This window comes from Elaeis guineensis, chromosome 6, assembly GCF_000442705.2.
Source record: "Elaeis guineensis isolate ETL-2024a chromosome 6, EG11, whole genome shotgun sequence".
Classification (NCBI taxonomy): domain Eukaryota; kingdom Viridiplantae; phylum Streptophyta; class Magnoliopsida; order Arecales; family Arecaceae; genus Elaeis; species Elaeis guineensis.
The window spans coordinates 50,125,868-50,140,651 of NC_025998.2; the positions used below are offsets into that span (position 1 = coordinate 50,125,868).

At 40.2% G+C, this 14,784-nt stretch overlaps 1 non-coding gene across 1 annotated transcript; it reads right to left on the reverse strand.

Annotated features, from left to right (window-relative positions):
• Positions 1-7,605: 7,605 nt before the first annotated feature.
• Positions 7,606-7,712, reverse strand: LOC140858965 (small nucleolar RNA R71). The gene has a single exon (XR_012142368.1). It is a non-coding gene; the product is annotated as a small nucleolar RNA R71 (small nucleolar RNA).
• Positions 7,713-14,784: the final 7,072 nt, after the last annotated feature.

A 14,784-nucleotide genomic window follows, 5' to 3' on the forward strand; every position in this document is an offset into this window, starting at 1 on the left:
ATCATAAATAATTTTCTATAATTAACTTTCATCATAAATAATTTTCAACAATTATTTCAATAATTAATTACAATCGCAAGCATGCATAAATTTATTTAATTCATTAATTTACCAGATAAATTCAGTAAAAGTAAACACTACTTATCTCAAAAGAAAGTTCAAACTAGAAATTCTAGGGATCTCAAAAATCCTTCTCTGAACCTGATATGTCAAATATCATATTTTAAATCTAAATTTTATCGAATTAAAAATAACTAAATTATTAAAATCTAATGTCCCCACGAGGATCAATTCGTCGACAGCATCCAGGATTTTCAAACTAATCCATGGATACCCTAATTATATTTATTCATTTTTATTGCTAATTTAATAATTTTTTTAATTAATTAATTCCATAAATCCTAAAATCTAAAGTGAGAGAGAGAGAGAGAGTTTCTCTCTCCGCCTCCTCTTTTTTTTTTCCTTTTCTTCTTTTTTTTCTTTTTCTTTTCTTCTTTTTCTTCTTTTTCTTCTTTTTCTTTTCCTTTTTCTTTTTCTTCTTTTTCTTTTCCTTTTCTTCTTTTTCTTTCTTTTTTCTTCTTCTTCTTCTTGGCCCTTCCCGCGCCAGAACAGAGGACCCTTGGTCCTCCGGCCTTGATCGGCCGTTCGGGCCGCGGCCGCCACGGTGGAGGCCGACGGTAGAGGGGGGCCACTCCCCCGATCACGGAGGAGTGTGGCCGGCGATTGATTCCGATCGCCGGCGCCGAAAAAATCCAAGGAAAAATGGCCCAAAAACAGGGGTCTTTCCCGACCAAAAATCGGCGATGCTCATCACCGGCCACCGCGCACAAGGGCATGGGAGGAAGGGGAAGGAAGAGGGGAAAAAGAGAAAGACTTACCTCGGCCTCTTGTGCCTCGTCGGTGGGCAATCACGACGAGAATCACAACGGTGTCCACGGCTCTACTTCGAGAAAATTAGAGAGAAAGAGAGGGAGAAGAGGCCGATGGATCGATTCTAAAGAGAGGGGAGACCTTCTTATAGAGGGTCCTAGGATTTCAAGGGGTCCTAGGACTCCTAATGTGCTTGGGTCTCGCCGGAGAAGAAGACTCCTACCGGGAGTTCTTCCCGGTTTTACTCTGTTTTTTTTTTTTTTTGTTGGGCTTGGATCCTGATGCCGTGGGCTTGGCTTGGGCTATAACAAGCCAGGTACCATCTTTTCCTTCGATCAGATGAGCCACCAGTTTGTGGCCCATTTTGTCAGCAGTCGGTGCCCCCGAAAGGGCTCGAAGTCCCTCATTAATATCAAGCAGAGGGAGGGGGAGTCCATTCGGGCCTACATCAACCATTTCAATGTCGCAGCACTGGAGGTCCGAAATTTGGACCAATCGGTAGCAATGGCCACTCTGAAGGGCGGCCTTCAGAAGAATGACCTTTTGTTCTTCCTGGAGAAGAAGTACCCCAAAAATTTTGCTGATTTGTTGGCTTGGGCTGAAGGGTACGCCCGAGCGGAGGAAGCCTTCAAAATGAAGGATGAGGAGACTGCGAGAGAGCGGCAGGCGGGAGACTCGAGTAAGCCCGCAGTCAAAAAAAGGTCGAGAGAAGCTCGGCCACATTCTCGATCCCCTCTTGGGCACAAACGTGCCCATACTCCTCCCTGGGTATGTAGGCAGAGAAGTTCGGATCATGAGGTTCGGTGGGGTTCTCCACCGGAAAGATTCCACAACTATGCCCTCCTCAATGCCTCGAAGACCCAGGTACTGATGGAGGTCAGGGAGCAGCTCCCTAGGCCAGAGAGGATGCGCACACACCCCGAGAAGTGCAACCCCAACAAGTTCTGTCTCTACCATCGCGACCACGGCCACGACACGAAAGAATGCATCCAGCTTCGAGACGAGATCGAGGAGCTCATCCGGCGAGGTCGACTCGACAGGTTCATCTGATGCCGGCCTGAGGGTAGAGAAGATCGGCCAAGGGTCTTGCCGCAATCTGAACCACCAAGGAGGGAGGAGCAGCCCGGAGATCGACCTCCAATCGGAGCCATCGACTCCATCACCGGAGGGCCTCAAGGAGGAGCAGACCTTCCACGACCATGGAACTCGAGAAACCTGTAAATGTACTGCTCACGACTTTGCCCTGAATCTAAATTCCTTTCGACTTTGCATGTTCTTCCCTTTTGGTATGGATTTGTTACGATCGGGGATGACCTCTTTAAATAATTAAAACAAGGTCATACTAGGAACAGGAGGGAAACATCATCCTAACATGAGCCAAATGAAAGTTCGATTATTTTAAGATCGGATCAGGGGAAAGGCCCATATAACAGCCCTTGGACGCCCCCTGAGCCATATTAGGGACAGGAGGAGAACCTCGCCCTAATATGAGCAAAGTCAAAGGCTCGATTCTTTTAGACCGGATGGGGGGAGAGGCCCTACAATGCCCTTACGCGACCCCACAGCCATGTTAGGGATAGGAGGAGAACCTCGCCCTAACGTAAGCAAAGTCAAAGGCCTGATTCTTTTGGATCGGATGGGGGGAAAGGCCCTACAACGTCCTTATGCGCCCCCACGACCACGTCAGGGACAGGAGGAGGACCTTGCCCTAACGTGAGCAAAGTCGAAGGCTCGATTCCTCTTAGACCGGATGAGGGGAGAGGCCAAACAGCGCCCACATGTGCCCCCACAGCCTTGTTAGGGACAGGAGGAGAACCTCGCCCTAACATGAGCAAAGTCGAAGGCCCGATTCTTTTAGATCGGATGGGGGAGAGGCCCTTGCGACGACCCTTATATGCCCCCACAGCCCCGTTGAGAACAGGATGAGAACCTCGTCCTGATCTGAGCTGAGATCGACTACGTCAAGAACAGGAGGACCTCATCCCGATGATGACAAAAACTCGACCGCCCAACCAAATTGGATAAAGAAAAAAGTCCCCTCAATGGCACCTCTACACTTTTGCGCGACCCCCCAAAAAGCAAGGGGGGACCCTCACTCGAAAAGAGGAGAAAAATTAAAAAGGAAAGCGGTGAATTACGTCGGCAACAGACAAAAAACTAACCACACCAAAGACCTAAGGAACCTCATCTCAACAAAGACGGAAAGTTCCTACCAAACATCCCCGGCCTCTAAGAAGGCTCTCGACACAGGTCAAGAAAACAACAACACCTTCGAGGTAATGTGGAGTTTGGACCACCAAGCCCGAGCCTACGGCCATGGACGATGAGGAAAGCAAATCAGCATGGCGACGACTGCGCACCTCCAAACGATGTCAACGTCGGACAAGTCAAAAGACAAAAGAAGTTCGGCGGGCGACAATTTAATACAATATGTGGACGAGGTAACACAAAATTTTCTTTTCATTCCATTTACGAATATACACCACGAAGCCCAGAAGGCCAAAGGAAGAAAAGCAAAATGATAAAAGCAAGACAAAACAACAAAAGAGAAAATGTATGCATGGAAAGACGGAAGGCCAAAAAGAGCCCTAGGGAAGCTCTGCTCATTCCGACCTGAATTATCTGCTTCACCTCTTATCTAGGACTGCCTCAGATTTTTAACTTCTTCTTCTAGCTCTCTCCTTTTCAGCAGCGCATCCTGGAGCACCCGATGGAGTCACTGGCTTTCGTTCTCCGCCTCTCGATGCTTCTTTCTCAGAACCTCAAATTCTGCCTCTGCATCTTTGACGGCCTGCTGCTCGCATGCCAGCTGGATCTTCAATTACTGCAGCTCAGCCGTCCTCTCCCCAAGGGCGACAGAAAGCCCTTCGACAGTTCTTCTTAGGGACTGGAGTTCATTGGAATCCCGAGAAGAAGTGAGCTGAGCCCTGTCAGCCAGCTGCCCTTGAAGACGGGCGACTTCGTCGGTCGCCACCCTGAGTCTCCCTTTATATTCATCCACCTACCTGCGCCAGCCGGCCTGATGCACGTCATAGCTCACCTCGGCATCTTGAAGCTGCTGTTGAAGGTCGGAGACCTTCTTCGACCACTCCCGATCGCCGTCGACCCGAGCCAAGAGCCAGGATGAACTTCCCTCCAGCTGGCCAATCCTCTCCTGCGCAGCTGACAGTTCCACCCTGAGAGAACTGATCTTGGCAGCTTGAGCCCAAATTCGATCGCTGGCGCTCTTCTTGTGTTCCTCAAGCTTTTTCGTGAAGTCCACCTTCCTCCGGCTGTACTTCATGATCCCCTTCACGTGGAGATTCTGAAAGCGGGTGGCCTCCGAGGTGGCTTCAGAGTAACCCTCCTTTAACTTGCGAAGCTCGCCTTCCATCTTCTTCGACCTTTTTGTCAAATGAAGAACCTCCTTCTTCAGCCATTGGATCGTGGACTTCAGTGGGATCCCCTGGGGCAGGGGAAGTGCCTCGGCAGGACACTGCCATCAAGAGACAAAAGCGTCAAGGCGCGTCTCATTGCAGAAAGAAAAACAAAAAAGGGGGAAGGAAGAAAGGAGAAGCCATCCACGATGAGAAATTTGACTTTATTGAGTGAATGTTTCTTAGAGACAAAAAGAAAAGAAAAAAAAAAAGAGAAGAAAAGAAGAGAGAAGAAGAAGAAAGAAAAAGAAGAAGGACGGAAGAAAAGAAGAGAAAAGAAAAGATGGAGTACTCGCAGGATCCTAGGGGCTCAAGCCGACGTTGAACAAAAATTGCTCCCTCAGAAGGTTAAGAAGAGAAGGAGCAGAATAGTCAAGAAGCTTACGGGTGGCCTGGAGGTCGTCCTCCCCTAGGCTGGGAGCCCGACGGACAGAGTCCCTCAGAGAGCCCCAAGGGGGCAGGCTCAGCCTCAAGGTCGAGCAGTGGACGAAGAGGTATTTCTCCTTCCAGTTGTGGATTGAAGAGGGGGCGCCTTTCAGCAACCCCTTCTTGCCAAACTGAGGGGAGAAATACCACCAGTCCTTCATCGAAGGGTGACGCTTGAAGGTATAGAAATGCCTAAACATAGATAGGGATGGCTGGATGATTTATGTCACAAATTGACATAAAAAGTATCAATTAATATCTAAATTATCTAACTTTATTAAGAAATTGATACTTGTTATTATATTTTACAGAAGAAGAGATCATCAATAGAAACAACAAGGAAAGAGGATTCCAACGGCGTAAATTTTATGCAAAACGGAGTTAAATTGATCCAGGAATTGAAGAATGAAGAAAGAAGACTCAATTGGGTCAAACCCGAGTCAAATTAGATCAAAATTGGTCAAAAATCAACTAATTTGGTGATCTGGTTAGCCGTCTGGTCCACAGCAACAGGCGCATGGACCATGGACCCATCGGCGCACCATAAACCCCCTAACAACCCTCTAAAATCTCTTAGTCCCAAATCTAAAGTTTTGAAAACCTTATAACACCCAAATGCCTATAAAAAGCCCCCAAAGGCCCTTGTTTTAGGTATTCTTCCTTCCGATCAAGCTTGTAACCCTAGATAGTGGGATTTTTAGCTCTCTTCTCAAGCCTCGAGCTTTGAGGTTTTTGTAATAAATTTTTTTTATATAAAATCTTATTTTTATGCAATTTCATCTCTTTACATTATGCAATTTCTTTTTCTTGCAATTAGGATAGTTTAATTTATGCAATTTAAATTTTATGCAATTAGGTTAGTTTAAATTATGCAGTTTAAATTTATGCAATTAGGATAGTTTAATTTATGAAATTAGAGTAGTTTATTTTTCTGCATTTAAATTTTGCATGTAGATTTAGATCATGTCTAGCTAAGCATCCCTTCTAGGGTTTGCGATGAAGCTAGATCATGAGTAAGGATTTTACATAGGGTTCTTTCTTTTTCTTAGGGTTTCTTTTTCTTCCTCTTTTGCCAAGAATTTTTGATGAACTACAGTTGGGTCAGAGTCCCTTCATAGTTCATGCTTGATTCAGTGCATAGGAGGAGAAAATCCTAAGGGATCCTAGTTACTACTCCCCTGTAAAGAATCTTGATGGGTTATCATTGGGCCTTAGTCCCTTCATAATCTATGCTTGGAAAAGACAAGAGGAGTAGTCATTAGGATCAATAAGAAAAATTCTAGGTAGAATTCTCTAATCTAGATCTAGTGGATTCAAAAACTCTAGATCCTTAGTCTTATTGTCTTTAGCAAACAACTTTCGACTTTTGATTTTCGTTAAAGCTCGCTTGAGCATAGATTTGAAAATCATTTTGAAACCAAGTCTCTGTGGGATTGACCCGTACTCGCTGGTCATGCTAATCTGCACACCGTGCGCTTACGGTTTTATTTACAAATTTTAAGATTTGCACATCAAGTTTTTGGCACCGTTGCCGGGGATTTGGCGTTTTAAATTATTTTCAAATATTTGTTCTTCGTGCTTTATAACTCTCTTTCTTTTTCCTTTAGGTTTCTATATTTAGTTGGTGATTGCTGGAAAACTCAGGTATGCTTCTAATTTCTCTTTTATTATTTTTAGTTAATTACTTTTCCTTTAGACCTAATCATTTGAATTTACTTAATCATAAAAAAAATAATAATAAAATAAAACAAAACAAAAGATATTTCATAATCGTAAAGTAAAATATCAAAATTAAAAAAAAAATTCTAAATTAAAATCTTTTACATTCTTGGTCATCTTGTTTATTTGCATTTGCATTTTCATAATTAATCTAAGGGCATCAACCCATTAACAAGATAAGGTGGGGATTTCATTACCCTTCCTTAGCCCAAAAACCATCTCCATCATATTGCATTACCTAGACCTTTAATCTTAAAATCAATTAGACGTCAACCTTAAGGAATTCGAGCTCAATAGGATAAGGAACCCTAAGAGTTCTACCAAGTTTGAGTTGTTTGATTAGTTGGTGTCTAGGCAAGTGCCTGAGGGTGGTTTGTTAAATTGGTTCAGTTGCTGGCCTGGCCAACTCGTTTGGTGTCTAGAAAGGCAACGATGAGTGAACCTCCCACCTCTTATACTTACCTGGCTAACTAGTTGATCAATCTCCACTTGGAAGGCTTGAAGGGTCATCTTGGAACAGTTAGGAGCTGTCTTGATTTAGGTTAACCCTAGGATAGATTGAGTTTAATTTATAGTTTCACTTGTTTAAAAAAAAAAAATATATTAAAATTTAACTTAATTTGATTACTTTTTTTTAGATTTAGGAATCCTTAGGATCTTCTCTTTAGAATTTTTTCTCTTTCTTTTTCTTATACATAAAAATTTTATAAAAAAAATTGTATAAACATCGAGAACCGTACACCTCGTGTGTGGAGAAGAGTGTCGGGTCGTCTAGTTAGAATTGAGTCAATTCCTGTTGTTCCAATGGCTGAACCAATCCAACCCATGACCCTTAAGGATTTGTGTTATCCAGTTGGCTCCATCCAACCATCTTGTATCAGGTTGCCACAACCCACAGCTAACAATTTTGAAATCAAACCTCAAATCATAAATATGCTTCCAAAATTCATAGGATTAGAGGATGCTTATATATTTATTAGAGAATTTGAGGAGGTATGTGCAACCATGAAACTGCAATTAACAGAGGATGAGGTCAAACTTAGATTAATCAACTTTGCCCTTAAGGACAATGCTAAGAAGTGGCTTTATAGTCTGCCAAACTATTCTGTCACTAACCTGGGAGGGCTTTGTGAGAATATTTTTAAAAAAGTATTTTCCCCATCATAAAACAGCTAGGATTAAGAATGAAATAAATCAATTTTACCAACTAGCTGGTGAATCATTTTGGAAGTACTTTGATCGTTTCAAGAATCTTTTGACCCAATGCCCACACCATGGAATAGAAACTTGGAGACTATGCCAGATCATCTATGAGGGGTTAGATTCAAACTCAAGAACCATGCTAGAGTCCATGTGCTAAGGCCAATTTATGGACAAAGAAACTACTGAAGCTTGGCAATTCTTAGAAGACCTAGCCGAGAAAAATTTACAGTGGGAAACAACTAGGGAACCTGATAAAGCTACACCTTCAAGAGGAGGAATGCATCAAATTCAACCAACCCTAGCATCAGAGGCCAAGATTGCAACCTTAACACGTAGATTGGAAGCCTTAGAATTACAGAGACCAGCCAATGTAAATCAAATATCTGCACCCATGTGTAAAGGGTGCAATGCACCAGACCATGTCTTAGAAGAATGTTCCTACTCGAATGAGTGTGCACAGGTGAATGCCACCTATCAAGGACCATTGAACAATCCTTATGCACCCACATATAACCCAGGTTGGAGGAATCACCCGAATTTCTCATGGTCCCAGAATCCTAATGTAGGCAATCCAAATTTCAATCAGCAAAATCTAAGGTCCAACCTAGTAATGAACAACCCGCCAGGCTTCCATGATAATGACAAGAAAATTACCTCTTTAGAAAAAAGCCTAGAAGCCATGATGAAGACACATACCAGCTTTATGCAAACCATGGGTCAACTCATAAATAATAACACCCAAGCTATAGCCCGTCTGGAAATGCAAGTAAGTCAGCTGGCTTCGACCATTAGTGAACGAGAACATGGTAGGTTACCTAGCCAACCTGAGCCAAATCCTAGGAACCAAAATGGTCCACGACCCCAACAAGGAAACCAAGTTAATGGTATAAATGCCATTCATACCTTAAGATCAGGAAAACAAATAGATAATAAGGTAGTTGCACTTGATGATATAGATGACTCATCTGCCGAGTCACCTTCTAAAACTACTACCTTTCAACCTCAAGCACCAGAAACTGAAAATTCACCTAGTCCAGTACTTAAAAGTCCTAGAGCTCCTTTTCCAAACAGACTGAAATCCAATAAATCTGAACATTTAGACAAAATTTTAGAGGTATTTAAACAAGTCCAAGTTAATATTCTTCTTTTAGATATAATCCATCAGGTTCCAACTTATGCCAAATTTTTAAAAGATCTTTGCACTAGGAAAAAGACCACTAATGTACCAAAGAAAGCATTTTTGGCTGCAAGTGTCAGTTCATACCTATCTAGCCATGTGCCAATTAAATATAAGGACCCTGGAGCTCCAACAATTTCTTGTGTTATTGGAGAAACCAATATAAAAAAGGCCTTGCTAGATCTAGGAGCTAGTGTGAATATCCTTCCATATTCGGTGTATGAACAACTAGGATTAGAAAAACTTCAACCTACTGGGATCACATTACAGTTAGCCGATAGATCTCTCAAGATCCCTAAGGGAATGGTCGAGGATATTCTGATAAAGGTTGAAAATTTTATTTTCCCTATAGATTTTATTATTTTAGAGACTGAGCCAGTTGCGAATCCTAAAGGACATATACCTGTCATTTTAGGAAGACCATTCTTAGCTACGGCCAATGCTGAAATCAATTGTCAAAATGGTCTAATGAAGTTATCCTTTGGGAATATGACCATTGAGCTTAATGTTTTTAACTTAGAACAGGAATCCTCTTCTCATGCTGATGTCAATGTAGTCCAAGATGGTATTTATGAATCCATTGACATTAGTGATGATGAAGTCGACCTAGAGTCTAACCCCTGGTTAATCCATGAGTCTGAGGATGTCAATGAAATACTTAAAGAAAATCAGATTAATCAGGAATCGACACTTCCTACTGAACCAATCATTGAGATGGTGAACTCATCACCTAAACCATCGATAGAGGAAGCACCCATTTTAGAACTGAAGCCCCTCTCAGAACATCTCAAGTATGCATATCTAGGACCCAAAGAAACTTTGCCTATAATTATTGCATCAGACCTAGATCCCAAGCAAGAGGAGGAGTTATTGTCAGTTCTAAAAGCAAATCAAGAGGCAATAGGTTGGACCATAGCAGATATCAAAGGAATAAGCCCTTCTATAGTTCAACATAGAATATACTTAGAGGAAGAGGCTAAACCAACAAGAGAAGCCCAAAGAAGGCTTAATCCAGTTATGAAAGATGTAGTTAAAAAGGAGATTCTGAAACTCCTAGATAGTGGAATAATTTATCCTATTTCTGATAGCTCTTGGGTAAGCCCAGTTCAAGTAGTACCCAAGAAATCTGGGATAACAGTGGTCCAAAATGATGCAAACGAACTTATCCCAACTAGGACCCAAACGGGATGGAGGGTCTGTATAGATTATAGAAAGTTGAATGCTGCGACAAGGAAAGATCACTTTTCTTTGCCATTTATTGATCAAATGTTGGAAAGACTAGCCGGACAAGAGTTTTACTGTTTTCTTGATGGATACTCCGATTACAACCAGATCCCCATAGCCACTGAAGATCAAGAAAAGACTACATTCACCTGTCCATTTGGTACTTTTGCCTATAGACGAATGCCCTTTGGACTATGTAATGCACCGGCAACCTTCCAGAGATGCATGATCAGCATGTTTTCATATATGATAGAACGATTTCTAGAAATTTTTATGGATGACTTTTCTATTTTTGGCCTAACCTTCTCCGAGTGTCTGAATCACCTGCAATTAGTTCTAGAATGATGTAAGGAGAAGCACCTAGTTCTCAACTGGGAAAAATGTTAGTTTATGGTCAAACAGGGAATAGTTCTTGGCCATGTCATTTCTAAAAAGGGGATTGAAGTGGACAAGGCCAAAATAGATCTAATTGCAAGTCTTCCACCACCTAAATCTGTGAAAGAAATACGTTCATTTTTAGGTCATGCTGGATTCTATAGAAGGTTTATTGCCAACTTTAGCAAAGTAGCACGTCCATTGACTAATCTTTTGGCAAAGGATACCAAATTTGAATTTACTCATGAGTGCTTGGAATCCTTTGAATTTCTAAAAAATGCACTTGTATCAGCTCCAATCATTCATCCTCCTGTCTGGTCTGAACCATTTGAATTAATGTGTGATGCGTCCGATCATGTTGTGGGCGTAATCTTAGGTCAACGGATAAATAAGCTGCCTAGAGTGATATATTATGCAAGTAAAACCTTAAATGATGCGCAGCTTAACTACACCACAACTGAGAAGGAGTTTCTTGCCATTATCTTTGCTTTAGAGAAATTTAGATCTTATTTGGTTGGGACCCACACCATTGTTTACACCGATCACTCAACCATTAGACATCTCCTAGCAAAGAAGGATGCCAAGGCACGCTTAATCAGATAGATTTTGCTCCTACAAGAATTTGACCTAGAAATTAGGGACAAGAAAGGCACTGAGAACGTTGTAGCAGATCATTTGTCCCGAATTCCAGTTGCACCATCTAGTGAACCACCCATCAATGAATCTTTTCCAGATGAGCAACTCATGTCTGTGTCTACTAAATCTTGGTTTGCTGATATTGTAAATTATTTAGCCATAGGCAAGATACCTTCTCATTGAACTAAGCAGGATAAATATAAATTCTTTGTCCAAGTGAAGTATTTCATTTGGGATGATCCTTATCTTTTTAAACAATGTCCTGATCAAATTATTAGAAGGTGTATCCCAGATAACGAAGTCATGAATATTTTATCTTTTTATCATGATCAAGCATGGGGGGGTCACTTTGCGTCTAAGAAAACTGCTGCTAAGGTTCTCCAATGTGGTTTTTATTGGCCCAATTTATTTAAGGATGCTCATGAATATTGTAAAAGTTGTGCTCAATGTCAGAAAATGGGTCGAATCACCAAGCGACACATGATGCCACTCAACCCAATCTTGGTAGTTGAAGTTTTTAATGTTTGGGGGATCGATTTCATGGGACCATTTCCAAATTCCTTTGGAAATGAATATATTCTAGTAGCAGTTGATTATGTTTCAAAGTGGGTAGAAGCAATTGCATGTAGAACACCCGATAGCAAAATGGTCATTAAGTTTCTTAAAGAAAATATTCTCTCCCGTTTCGGTATTCCCAGGGCAATCATTAGTGATCGGGGAACCCATTTTTGTAACCGACCTTTTGCAACATTGATGAAAAAGTATAATGTCACCCACAAATTAGCCACACCATATCATCCTCAAACTAGTGGGCAAGTTGAAGTGTCAAACCGACAAATCAAACAGATCCTGGAAAAAACTATTAGTGCCAATAGAAAGGATTGGTCTTTGAAATTAATTGATGCACTTTGGGCATACCGAACCACTTTCAAGACCAATCTAGGAATGTCTCCTTATAGGATTGTGTTTGGTAAACCATGTCACTTGCCTATTGAGATAGAACACAAAGCCATGTGGGCCATCAAACAACTAAATACAAATTTGAACGACGCTGAAAACCATAGGAAGCTTCAATTGAATGAATTAGAAGAACTTAGAAATGAAGCCTATGAAAATGCAAGGATATACAAGGAACGAACCAAAGCATTTCATGATCAATCAATTATAAGAAAAACTTTCAATATCGGATAAAAGGTGCTCTTATATAACTCTAGATTACATCTGTTTCCAGGAATGCTTAGGTCTAGATGGACAAGACCATTTTTAGTAAAGGAAGTCTTTTCACACGGAGCTGTTGAGATTGAAAACTCAAGTAATGGTGTTATCTTTAAAGTTAATGGTCAACGATTAAAGCCATTCTTGGAATTACCTGTCAAGACTATTGAAGATGCCATGGTTCTTTATGAACCAACTTATTCTGATTAAGTTGCTTCGAGGTTTGGTCTGGCTGAAGAGATAAAACTTAACGCTTCTGGGAGGCAACCCAGCTTATTTAATTTCTAATACTTTCTTTGTTTTCAGTTTGCTTAAGACAAATAAATTAGATAAACTCCATTGGGGACAATGTCGGTCAAGTTGGGGGGAGAGCTTGAACAAAATCAGGTGTTATCATTTTCTTTTCCTTCCACTATGAGTTATTTCTTGCATTTAATATATTATGTAAAAAAATAAATAATAAATATATATATATATATATTTATATATGAAATAAATTAATCTATAAAAGAAATAAGAGTAAGTTAGAAAGTATTTGCTAATGTAGTGAGTCACGGAGAAGATTAGCTGGTTAGACTCTTGGTGGCTTAGGTCATTTAAAGACTATTAGCACTTTCAATTGCACATACACACTAACAAGGTAAAATAGGTGTTAATTGTAAGGCCAATTAAAGATTTGAGTATTATTTAAATTAGATAATTTTTTCTACACCCCAATTGAAGAATTTGAATTTAAGGAAAGAGCTACCAGCCTGAAATAAAATACAAAACATAGAGTAAATATGGATTTCCCTAAGCCTAGTAACCGGGTCTCTTCACCTAAGTCAAGTGTTGAGATTCACATCAAACGGTGGTGGGAAGGCCAGGATGCTCAGCAAAAAAAAAAAAAAAAAAAAAAATAGTGTGAAAGCTACCTTAGTTCTTTGTTTAATCTGGGGTGTATAGAAAATTAATCGAACTAAGTTATGAAAAATGATACAATTGGCCTGTACAAGTTAATACTGAAATACTAAGTTAGTTATCACTCACACAAGTACTATAAAACTTTAAGTGTACTCTAAGAAAGCTTCTAAGTAGACTGACTATCGATTCTAATTCGAAGCTCATTACTTAGTAATACTAGAAAACTTCTTGAATTTCGATCTTAAATTAATTTGCAAAGGAAGGATCTTTTTAGAATATGATCTTATTTTGGTACATTGCTAAGAGACTAGCAATGATTAAGTTGGAGGGTGTGATTTATGTCACAAATTGACATAAAAAGTATCAATTAATATCTAAATTATCTAACTTTATTAAGAAATTGATACTTGTTATTATATTTTGCAGAAGAAGAGATCATCAATAGAAAGAACAAGGAACGAGGATTCCAACGGCGTAAATTTTATGCAAAACGGAGTTAAATTGACCCAAAAAGTGAAGAATGAAGAAAGAAGACTCAATTGGGTCAAACCCGAGTCAAATCAGATCAAAATTGGTCAAAAATCAACTAATTTGGTGATTTGGTTAGCCGCCTGGTCCACAGCAACAGGCGCATGGAACATGGACCCATCGACGCACCATAAATCCCCCTAACAATCCTCTAAAACCTCTTAGTCCCACATCTAAAGTTTTGAAAACCTTATAACCCCCAAATGCCTATAAAAAGCCCCCAAAGGCCCTTATTTTAGGTATTCTTCCTTTCGATCAAGCTTGTAACCCTAGATAGTGGGGTTTTTAGCTCTCTTCTCAAGCCTCGAGCTTTGAGGTTTTTGTAATAAATTTTTTTATATAAAATCTTATTTTTATACAATTTCATCTCTTTACATTATGCAATTTCTTTTTCTTGCAATTAGGATAGTTTAATTTATGCAATTTAAATTTTATGCAATTAGGTTAGTTTAAATTATGCAGTTTAAATTTATGCAATTAGGATAGTTTAATTTATGAAATTCGGATAGTTTATTTTTCTGCATTTAAATTTTGCATGTAGATTTAGATCATGTCTAGCTAAGCATCCCTTCTAGGGTTTGCGATGAAGCTAGATCATGAGTAAGGATTTTACATAGGATTCTTTCTTTTTCTTAGGGTTTCTTTTTCTTCCTCTTTTGCCAAGAATTTTTGATGAACTACAGTTGGGTCAGAGTCCCTTCATAGTTCATGCTTGATTCAGTGCATAGGAGGAGAAAACCCTAAGGGATCCTAGTTACTACTCCCCTGTAAAGAATCTTGATGGGTTATCGTTGGACCTTAGTCCCTTCATAATCTATGCTTGAGAAAGGCAAGAGGAGTAGTCGTTAGGATCAATAAGAAAAATTCTAGGTAGAATTCTCTAATCTAGATCTAGTGGATTCAAAAACTCTAGATCCTTAGTCTTATTGTCTTTAGCAAAACAACTTTCGACTTTTGATTTTTGTTAAAGCTCGCTTGAGCATAGATTTGAAAATCATTTTGAAACCAAGTCTCCGTGGGATCGACCCATACTCGCTGGTCGTGCTACTCTGCACACCGTGCGCTTGCAGTTTTATTTACAAATTTTAAGAT